The sequence below is a fragment of the Myotis daubentonii genome, chromosome X, assembly GCF_963259705.1.
Source record: "Myotis daubentonii chromosome X, mMyoDau2.1, whole genome shotgun sequence".
Classification (NCBI taxonomy): Eukaryota; Metazoa; Chordata; class Mammalia; order Chiroptera; family Vespertilionidae; genus Myotis; species Myotis daubentonii.
The window spans coordinates 43,891,261-43,903,270 of NC_081861.1; the positions used below are offsets into that span (position 1 = coordinate 43,891,261).

General features: G+C 44.7%; 1 pseudogene; it reads right to left on the reverse strand.

Annotated features, from left to right (window-relative positions):
• Positions 1–1,848: 1,848 nt before the first annotated feature.
• LOC132223468 (heterogeneous nuclear ribonucleoprotein A3-like) lies at positions 1,849–3,138 on the reverse strand (annotated as a pseudogene).
• Between the last annotated feature and the right edge of the window lie 8,872 nt (positions 3,139–12,010).

Below are 12,010 nucleotides of genomic sequence, written 5' to 3' on the forward strand. Positions count from 1 at the left end.
AAAAAAAGTATAAATAGCTCCAAATAAGTATAAAAAGCCCTACCCTTTATGCAATGTTAGAACAAGCTTTTCCCTTTTTAAAACATTTTACATATGTATCATTTTCATTTTTAATTACCGGTGAAAGGTTAGTCAGTGTATATCATAAGAGCACCAATAATATCAATGGAAGGCTTTCAAGAAGAAAATAATCAGCATTTGGCAACCTTTTGCTTCAATAGAGATTTTTATTTTAGTAGCCCATGAAAAGGAAGGATAATGCAAGTGTATTGTAGTTTCTTCTCTTTTAATCCTCTTTAATGTCTGGGTTATACACTCCACAGTTGTTTTTTTAAATATATTTTTAAAATTAATTTCAGAGAAGGGAGAGGGAGAGAGAGATAGAAACATCAATGATGAGAGAGAATTATTGATCGGCTGCCTCCTGCACACCCCACACTGGGGATCGAGCCCACAACCCGGACATGCGCCCTGACCTGGAATCGAACCATGACCTCCTGGTACATAGGTCAAAGCTCAACCACTGAGCCACACCAGCTAGGCCTAAGCCTACTTATATATTAATAAGTGTGTCTATACCCTTTCATTATGAATTCATTGAGATATCCATCATCTTCTGGAGTCACTGCATCGAAGTGTATTGTCCAAACTTCTTGTCCATAATGCTCAATTGATTCCCTTCTTCCCTGGCTTCCAGTTGACATCAAGTTTCTCCTGTTTGGACAGACACCTGGGAACTCAAGCAGGTGGTTTGTATTTTCTATCTTCATTATGGACCAGAGTTAGCTTCAGGCAAATGGGCACATTGAGACCACCTGGCTCACAGCCATGGGTAGGGGCCGTGTGTTTGTGTGGATCAGGACCTACTTGCTGGCTTAATAAATAAAGTTGCAGACAGACCCCTTCCCGTTTAATATTAACTTTTAAAAGTTTACAATCTTAGAAGTTTGTTTTTTTAGCCCTGGCTGGTTTGGCTCTGTAGATAGAGTGTTGGCCTGCGGACTGAAGGGTCCCAGGTTTGATTCCGGTCAAGGGCACATGCCTGAGTTTCGGTCTCGATCCCCAGTAGGAAATGTGCAGGAGTCAGCCAATCAATGATTCTCTCTCATCATTGATGTTTCTATCTCTCTCTCCCTTTCCTTTCCTCTCTGAAATCAATAAAGAAAAAAAAAGTGTTTTTTTTTTAAAAAAGGGCAATTCAAGGGTTTCACTATCATTCCAATGAAGCATTAAAATAATTAGTGACATTTGAAGTATGTTTGCAACAGTGCATTTAAGAGGGGAAACATTTCTGAGATATATAACTTATTTTTATCCACCCAGTGCTCAAAAATCCAACACTCAGAGTGGTATGCTTCAAAATGCTTTAACCTTTCCCAGGGTTGATTATAATATGGAAAATATACCATTGACTGATACTGATAAATTCTTGACGATCAAGAGCTTTAACAATATTTTTACAAGCCAATTCCACAAATAAATATTTTGTTAAAAATAAAATGGACAGGATTTTTAAAATCACTAAACACAGATTATATGCTCAGGAGTAATGTGAAAAACACATAAAAATCATCATGAGGAAAACTTTTAAATTCCCAAAGGACAGAAAAGTAGATTTAAACAAGGGTAAAGATGTGCACTTTTTGCAAACTGTGGCCAGTTTCCTGTTTAAGCTACAGTAACTTTTCCAACTACGGATCATTGTTCCTGCTGTGGCAGATTTTTACAGTTCTTCCAGTGCATTTGGGATGACTGTCTCAAAGTAACTCGCAGCTTTCCTGACAACTCCTAGCTCTCTCTCCTTCTAAGAACTGTAGCTCTTTTCTACTGAGTTTTTAGAAACTTCTGCTACCATCCATATCTACCACTTCCACCACCAGATCCATAGCCACCACCACAGGGGCTGCCAGAGCCTCTTCCACCAAAACTGCCCTTTTTCTTCCACCAAAACTGCCCTTCATGGGTCCATAATTTGATTGCTGTTGTCCACTGTAATTTCCAAATTCATTATAGCTCCTAACACCACCATAGTTACCACCAAAATTTCCCCCTTTGTTGTAACCATCATATCTTCCACCACCACCATCACCATACCCAGCACCTTGGTTTCCATATCTTGGTCCACCAGCACATCCATAACTTTCTCTACTACTATAATCAGGACCACTGCCATAGTCACCACCATCACCTCCAAATCCATTATATCCACTATCACCTCCTCCATAACTACCTCTGCTGCCACCTCCACCACCACAGCCTCCTCTTCCACCAAAGTTTCCACCATGGCCAAAGTTTCCTCCACCGCCCATGAAGTTGCCAGATCCACTTCCACAGCTTCTGAGATCAAGCAGACTGCATTTCTTGTTAAGAAAGAGCCTTTTTGCCTGGCCAGCGATCCCCTGTGGGGTGTGCAGGAGGCAGCCGATCCATGATTCTCTAACCATTCATGTTTCTATCTCTCTCTCTCTCTCCCTTCCTCTCTGAAATCAATTAAAAAAAATTTTTTAAAGGGCCCTTTTCACTTCACAATTATGCCCATTAATACTGGGGTATTTCTGAACAATTTTTTCCCCTGAACAACAGTTTTATTAACTATATCATGATCGTCAAAAATTACAAAAGCAAATTATCTTTTTCCCCCCCACTCTTCCTGTCTTCCATAACTTCCATGGTTTCAATCATGCCATACTTTTCAAAGTAGTCTCTCAAATTATATTCTTCTGTATCTTCTTTAATACCACCACCAATTTTCTTCATTGTTAGGTGGGCACCAGGCTTTACAAAATCCTCTCTAGAAACAGCTCTCTTTGGTTCCCCTACACGCCCATCAACCTTGTGTGGTCGGGCACACATTGCTGCATCCGCCTTTTCAACACAAGAGTAAGTCACAAAACCAAAGCCCCTGGAACGTTTTGTTTGGGGGTCTCTCATCACCATGCAATTAGTGGGTATGCCCCATTTCTCAAATTGTTCTCTCAAACTGTCATCTGTAGTTTCAAAGCTCAGACCACCAATAAACAGTTTTCTCAACTGCTCTGGTTCCTTAGGATCATGGCCCTACTCCCCTGCCCTCTGCTCCCCCACCCCCCAGTGGCTGGAGTCAGGCTGGGGGCGACCAGGCAGTGGTTTTACCTCCATTTTGAGACTGGACTCACCTCTTCCAATCCGAGTTCAATATGGAACCCTATTTTCCATTGTTCATAGGGAAAAACAAACAGGCAGGAATATACAGGAGAATTATCACAATGAAAAAACAGCCATGTTGTGAGAGAACCAGTCTTACTACATGAAAATATGGTGTGTGTGTGGGGGGAGGGGCCAAAGTAGGTTTACATGCAGGTTATGATTATTACTAATAAATTAATAATAATAGAAGACTAAACTCAAAACTGTAAACCTACTTTTGCTCACCCCAGTATACAGCAGAACACAAAGTCCAAGAATAGATCTGAATATCCACAAAAACTTCCTATACAGTGTGGCACACTCCCAAATCAGTGAGAGTATACATGCCCTTGGGACAAAGGGGTAGCCATCGATAGCATGTTCTTAGTTCTACACCTCTCACAATAAACCCGGAGAAACTTTATATACATAGAAGAAGTAAATGTACAACGAACACCCCCGTCAGCACTAGGCACCAACTGCCTGCACTGCTCTTTGCTCTGCTGCCGCCCAGCTCCCACATCGATGGCCGCCATGGGTTTCGGAGACCTGAAAAGACCCCGCGGCCTCGCCTCCAGATGCCCGGCGACTACCAGGTGCTACATGGAGCGGTATGTGCACCACCAGCAGATGTGGCAGTATTTGAAGCAGTCCTCGACCCACCACTTGCCGACTCGTATCATCCCCCACGTTGGTATAACCATCACATCACGTCTTCTGGAAAGGAAAGGTCAGCCTGCCAGGAGTGAGGAAAGCTTTGGGCAAGTGTGGCCCTCGCTCATGTGGACGATGCCACAGGAAGGGCAGCTACAGAGAGTAAAGAGGTAGATGACATTGCTCTCTTTGGAGATGTTGAGGAGGAAAGTAGAGGCTAAGAGGGGAACGCCTTGCACAGCCTGAGTCAAAGAAATCCAAAAAAAATCCCTGCGCTGACCACCAGGGGGTAGCGCGGAACATGGCGGGCTACCGGAGGTGGAGGCAGGGCGCTGAGGGAGGCAGGGAACCTGATCAGCCCTGATGGCCGGCCAGGCCTAGGGACGCTACTAGCATGAACATAAAATTCACCATGTTAAAAAAAACAATCAGACTTAGAAAAACAATGATAAATGGGGAAAAATATTTTCAATTCACATCTCCAGTCTTCCTCATATATAGCAAGGTTCTTTTTTTTATTTTATTTTTATTTATTTATTTATTGTTTAAAGTATTACAAAGGGTATTACATATGTGTCCCTCCCCCCCCCCCCCCCCCCCGTCCTTGACAATCCCCTGGCCTTCCCTATATAGCAAGGTTCTTGATATCATTTAAGGGAAAGAGTAGCGGCCAAAAAGACATTAACAATTCACAGAACACACACACACACACACACACCTCTTAAATATAGGAAAAGATTCCCCAGCCACTCATATAAGGGAAATACAAACAAAAATCACACTCTTGTATAATTTCTTACATATTATGAGTTCCCAACCAAAACCTGCCCATCTGAGGGGCCTGAATTACCTACCTGCCATTTCCTGACCTCTCCTGGACCTGGCTTGTGACAAGTGGCCCCAGATTGCTCTACCCATGAAATGATTATAATCCCACTGTAAACCAAGTGCGGTCCTTTATATGAAAATCCTCGACCCTTAGATCTCGATTGCCCTCTCACGCCATCAAATCTTCTCTGCAGAAGTTGAGTTTCTAAATTTTGGAAATCTTCTGCCTCACCATTAGTAACTGGAAACATGAGGGCACGTGTGTGATCCCCCTCCCCCCATGCCTTTAACGCCTTTGATAAATACCACAATTGTTTTCTTCTGAACTTTTGGGGTTTTCCTTATGCATATTTTTTGTATTATTACCACCACCTTTTATTATCTTCGAAAACTAGAAATTATTTCTTTAAAAAGCTTCATTATTTCTTTCATTAATAATCAACCTTTTTTTCAGATCCCTCCTATTGCACCGAACTGTACATAGATGAAAGGTTAATCCACCAGGGCTCCCATCACGTGGGGAAGCCCCTGAAGATTTGGGGGCTAGTTCTTCCACGTGGTTAAATGCATGCAATGATATGGAGCTAGATGTTTCAGTTCAAAAATTTATTAAAGGAAAGGTTCCTTCTCTAGGGATACATTCCGGGGAGCCCAGTCCCTGCGGGCAGCGCTTTCCATCGAACATACTAGGGAGACCCTCGGGCAGCCCCTTAAGTGGGTGGGGGGGGGGGAGATGGGATCCGCGGGCCCACCCGATCCTACTGCCCGCCGCGCGCTGGGGCCACAGGGAGCTGCTTCCAGGCCCAGGACGCCGGACGTCCGAGGGGATCTACTTGGAGGCTCTCGATACAGGCAACAGCCCCAGAACTCAGCCAGTCTCACCGAAACTCCAGACCCCGACCCGGTCCCCGAGCCACCACAGGCCCAGGTCAACGGGCTGCCCACTCGCAGGACCGGCAAGGTCCCGTCCGTGCCCAGTCCCCGCGTCCACCCCGCGTGCACCCCGCATCGCGAAAAAGCTGGGAAAGGCAAAGGGAAGAGGGCGGAGCGCACCCACCTGGCTCAGGCCACGCGGCATGGAAAGACCTGGTCAGCGCTGCTCCTCGCGCGGGCCGGCGGGCCTCCACTGCGACCCCCACCCAGCACCGCCCTAAAGCGGATGCCGCCACCCCTCCCCCCAAGACCTCCAGTTCCTCCGGGGGAGGGGGGAGTCGGGTTCCCGCGGCGTTGGCCCCGCCCCGGGGAGGGGTGGGAGGGCCTCAGACCGTCCACAGCGCGAGAAGGGGCGGGGAGAGGTGGGCTTGGGAAAGTCGGAGGGGAAACCTCTAGTCCTGGGCCATTTCCTCAGGAGAACCTATTTGTCTCCCTTGTAGGTTCCCTGCGGGCAAGGGGGCAAACGGCGAATGCGAAAGAAGGAACAGCACAACGGAAAGTTTACAGCTCAATAGTCGCAAAACTAGAGGGAAAATTGTTTAAACAAGTGATGCTTTCAAACGATGTTGATGTTGCAAGTTTGCATCATTCATTTGTCCGAGGGCATCAGACTTTCACTGTTCCCTCCTCAGGTGAGAGGCAGGTTCCCAAGAGCAGCACTCCCGGCGCCCCGCCACCGCCTGCTCTTCCCCAAGGACCTGCTGGGGAGCCCCCGCCCCGTCCTCGGTTTTCCCGCGGCTGCAGCCCTGGACGTCCACACCGCCTGGCGGGGGGCGGGGAGGTGCTGGGTCCGAAGTCAGAGCCGCTCGCAGGTTTCTCCCGCCTGACTGGGGCCTGGATTTACTCCTTCCCTCCGATTGAGAAAAGAACGCGCTCCTCTTGCAAAATCATGTTCACATGAGGGAGCCGCGTGTGGGGCAGAGAGGGAGGGGAAGACCGCAGCACCACGGGCCTGCTGGCCCCCGGCTCCTGGAATCTCCCGCGGCTCCTCTCCTGGCCACAAAGGACCTGCTCGAGCCCAGGCTTCCCCAGCCACTGCTGTTGGCTGCTCCCAGCCGTGGGCTCGGGCCCCTTTGCCACTCATTCCCTTGCAGTTTGGGCAGCGGTGGGTGGGATTATTCCGGTCAGGAGGGAGGAGGATAGTGAGGACCCCGAGGTGCTTTGTCCGGGCCAGGCGGCTGCCTTTTTGCATTTCAGGTCAACACAGGAAATCGCACAAAACACAACTGCCTTCAACTCCCAGGGGGTGAAGGGACGGCTTAAGGCTCTGCCACAACTTCCCTACCTTTAAAGTGGAGCCTGGAAGAGCCTCCGCCTCCTTCCAGGTAGAATTACCTGACCAATCCCAGGGCTGTGGATCTCGGCTGCCCTGCTGGATTCCTCCCAGTGTTTCTTATCGTTCACTTTAGGGCAGTGGTTCTCAACCTTGGCTGCACATTAGAATCACCTGGGAATCTTTTTAAAATCCTGATTTCTGGGCCTCATCCTCCGGAAACTCTGTTTGTTACTAATGTTGTGGCCCCACCCCATAACAAAGAAACAGAATTTCCGGAGGATGAGGCCCAGAAATCGGGATTTTAAAAAGATTCCCAGGCCGAAACCGGTTTGGCTCAGTGGATAGAGTGTCGGCCTGCGGACTGAAGGGTCTCGGGTTCGATTCCGGTTGAGGGCATGTACCTGGGTTGCGGGCACATCCCCAGTGGGAGATGTGCAGGAGGCAGCTGATCAATGTTTCTCTCTCATCGATGTTTCTAACTCTCTATCTCTCTCCCTTCCTCTCTGTAAAAATTCAGTAAAATATATTTTAAAAAAAAGATTCCCAGGTGATTCTAATGTGCAGCCAAGGTTGGGAACCACTGCTTTAGGGAGTAGTGGCCACTGCCCCATGCAGAAATCCACGTCATAGCCCCTTTTCTGTCCCCATTTCCTGGACTGACACAGGTTTAATAACTGCTCATTGTGCCAGGACACTGAGGTCTAAGTGGCGTAGGCATTGTGAAGCAGGCGGGCACAGGATGGTCTCACACACAGGGGTGCTCCTGCTACAACCCCATTGCTCACTCCTTGCAACTAGCCAATAAGCACGTCAAAAAGCTCAAATCCGTAGTCATTGGGAAATCAAAATCCCGGGGCTGCTAACATTAAAAAATGCAAAATAAGTGTGATAAGGATGTGGAGAAGACACAGAACCTAGACACAGAACCTAGAGACAGAACCTAGCGAGAGAACATGGCAAAAGATCCTGGACAGAAACTGTCCACAGAACCTAGAGACAGAACCTAGCGAGAGAACCTGGCTGAAGAACCTAGTGACAGAACCTGGCTGGAGAACCTGGACAGAACCTAGCGAGGGAACATGGCTACAGAACCTGGCGGGAGAACCTACAGAACCTGGCAATAGAACCAGGCAAGAGAACCCAACCATGCTGATCAACTGAACGCTGCCTCCGAGTCTTTCCCTCTTTGCCGACTCCATCCACACCTTTGGGGACCCCTGGACCTGCTGGGGTTGGACCCCAGCAATGGACCCTCTTTATTCCCTAACCCTTCCTAATTAAGCTAGCTAGCTAACCCTTTCATCATGATGTTTTTAGGTTGTCAGTCTGGGAATATAGGACTTTCTGATGCTAAATTTTCACAACTTTGCTTTAAACATTACTTAATATCTCCAAGGCACATAGACACACAAAACATTAAAAATTATATATTATTTTTATTAATATTTTCTTAACCCCCAATCACAAAAACTCTTTGCAACTATTCTTGTAATACTTAGCTCCTCCTTGCTTACATCCATCTTCTCTATTTTACTCTCACCATCCATTTTTCCCATTGTTTTCTTAATTAGAAGCACCTCAATGTTTGTGTAACTTAAGTGCATCTTCCCTAACTCCATAGCGTCTCATCTTCATCTTCAATGTATTTATTGTAAGGACAGAAAACAGACCTTTTCTTTTCTTTGCTGTGGCCTTCCACAAGTTATGAGAAGAATCTGGTAATTCAGTGGGAAGACTGTTGACTCCCCTGATTCAAGCTGCTCCTCTATTCAAACAGAGGGACAAGATAAGATTAGACTCTCAAGGTTGCCTTCTTGCATCCCCCTCCTCCCTGCTGCTTTAACAACTTTGGGATAATTCACACCAAGGAGTCTTTTGAACCCTTTATAATTTTTGCTCTAAACTTGCTCTACAGGCTTGGGGAAAATACTGATAAGACACCTCCCTAGGACCTTTACTGATAGAATTGTCTCCCGGAAAGCAAATAAACTATAACTTTTCAAGACAACACCCTCCCTCCCCCAATCTGGGGTATTTGGTAGACTTCAACACAATCTCCCCCCCCACCCCCACCCCACTCCCCACTTCCTTGTTGCTTAGCAACAGCAACTACTTAATAGTGGAAGCTACTCTTTGTTCCCTGCCCTAACGTATTAACTAGCAAGCAATACTTGTCCCTTTCTTCCCTTGGAAAGTAAAATAAATTTCCTCTCTGCAAAAAAAAAGATGTGGAGAAATTGGAACCCTCCTACACTGCTGGCGAGGATATTTTATGGTGTGTGGACAATGTGAAAAACAGTTTGGCATTTTCACAAAAAGTTAAGCATAAAGTGACCACATAATGAGCAATTCCACCCCTAGGCATGTAGCACAGAGAACTGAAAACATTCAAACAAAAACTTGTACATGAATGTTTATGGCAACATTATTCAAAAGCCAAAAGGGAAAACAACCCAAATGCCCATCAACTGATGAATGTGTAAGCAAAATGTGCTATATCCATACCATGGACTTTTATTTAGGTGAAATGTGGAATAAAGTACTGACACATGGATGAACCTTGAAAACATGATGATACATGTGATAAGCCAGACACCAAAGAACACTGTGAGATTTCATTGATATGAAATGTCTGGAGCAGTGAAATCTACAGAGAGAGAAAGTCAATTAGTGTTTGCCAGGGGCGAGTGAGAGGGGAATGCTGGGAGGAAAATGTTACCTCTTTCTCAGGTTCAAGAGGCTAGGGTCCTGCAAATTAATTAAAGTGATTTAGGAGGAGAAAAGTTTATTTATTATATGGGAGCTTTCATATAGAGAGGCTCCCTAAACAGCTAGATATAGTGGTTCATATCCCAGCTTCACAAGGGAGTTGGTGGGTTAGGACTTCAAAGTATGGAAGGATCCAATGAGCCTGTTTACACATTCTTTTGGAATATTGTAATGTCCGAGCTCAAGCCCTCCTAATCATGCCTTCCAAATTTCGGGGGTGGGTTGGCAGCTGCCTCTTATAAAGCTCTGCTTTAGTCAGATAAGGGGAGCTCAGTAAAGGCTTATTATTGCCTCTGTTGTAGCTCAGAGGTGTTCACTTTGAAGTGTCTTTACAACTCTTCAGGTGTGTGGTCAGTCCCATCAGGAGAATGGGGAATGACTGATAATAAGTATGGATTTTCTTTTGGGGGTGAAAATGCTTACAATTTCCTGTGGTAATGGGCCCACACTTGTATGGATTTACTAAAGAATAGTAACTTGTACATTCCATTTTTTTCTTTTTTAAAAAAAGTATATTTTATTGATTTTAGAGAGGGAGGGAGAGGGAGAGAGAGATAGAAACATCAATGATGAGAGAGAATCATTGATTGGCTGCCTCCTGCATGCCCCCTACTGGGGATCAAGCCCACAACCCAGGCATGTGCCCTTGGCTGGAATTGAACCTGGGACCCTTCAGTCTGCAGGCCGGCACTCTATCCATTGAGCCAAACCAGCTAGGGCTGTACATTTCTTTTTAAAATTTTACTTTTTTCTATTACAGTTTACATTCCATATTATTTTGTATTGTGACTTGTATACTTTAATATGGTGACTTATAGGATAAGTGAGTAGCATATCAATAATAAAAATGTAAACCAGCACATGACTTCAATACAATTGAGGTAAAAGACAAGTGGGAAATGTTATAGGGTGGGTGAATCAAGGTAAGAATTCTGTAACCATTTGGTCAATCTTTACATCATGAAAAATGTGAGCAACAGATATCAGGTGCTTTTGATATGATGCAATAAAAGTACAAAACATCAACTATGACATGTTCTCGCTAAAGCAATTGAGCCTGTATCTACCCAAGTCCATAGATCTCACTATAGGACATTCTGTTTCTAATGGAACATGGTCAGCCCAAGGATACCTACGGGGCCATCCGGCATGTGAGTGGTTCTACAGGGCAAATAATCCAATCTTTTTGTCAAAGGAATGGCTAAGAAAAAAGGGGAAGGGCAGTTATAGATTAAAAGAGGATGAAGTAATATTTCAGCCAATTCTGTGTATGGTACGAGTTTGGATCCTAATAAGAACAAATCAAATTTAAGAGACATCTACAAATGAAGCATATTCATTGGACATGGATGTTTTCATGGGGCACTAGGGAATAATTGTAATTTTTGTTAGATGTAATATGGTATTTTGGTGATGTTTTTTCAAAGCCCTATTTGTTAGCATTTATGGTACAGTAGAGCATGCAGAGGAAATAATTTATATATCTGGCATATGCTATGAAATATGCCAGCAAAAAATACAAAGATAAATCACTGGGAAAATGCTGACTATTATTGAAGACAACTGCTACTTAGATTTATATATTGTTTAGTCTGCTTTGTTTAAAATTACCTATTTTAAAGAACTAAAAAGATGAACAAAAACAACTATGCCAAACCAAAACTGATAAAGTAAATCTATTTTGAGTATGTTATTGAGATTGTAGGTGAAAATACCACCTAAGAGAGTTGATTACGGTTACATTTACAGATCTGTATTTGGTTGTGTCTCCATTTAGGACTGGAGACAGGTGATATTTGTTTGAAGTACTGTAAAAATATTTAACTGCTTAATCAAAGTGCGGCTTATCTATTTTTAGTGATCCCTTTTACAAAAATGTTAATATGTGGTATAAAATTCTGAAAGATGTACACTGTACACTTAACATGGTGACCTCTGGAAATGGCATGAACATCATGGCTGGTGGGAAAAGGTGACTTCCATTAATTTGCTGATTACCGCATATGTGTCAGACACTGTTCTTAATGCTGGAAATGCCTAAAGCCATGAAAGAGACAAAAAAAGTACCTGCTCAGATGGGCTCACATTCCAGTGAGGGAGGCTGAAAAATAAGACCAACATGACACAAACAGCACCCTGCTGGTGTGGCTCAGCGATTGAGCATCAACCCATGGACCAAGAGGTCACCAGTTAGATTCTGGGGGCACATGCCCAGGTTGTGACCTCGATCCCAGGTGGGGGGCAGGAGGCAGCCAGTCGATGTTTCTCTCTCATCAATGTTTCCATCCCTCTCCCTTCCTGTTTCTCTAAAAATAAAATAAAAACATCTTTTTAAAAAATATATATATTTTTTATTGATTTTCTACAGAGAGGAAGAGAGAGAGA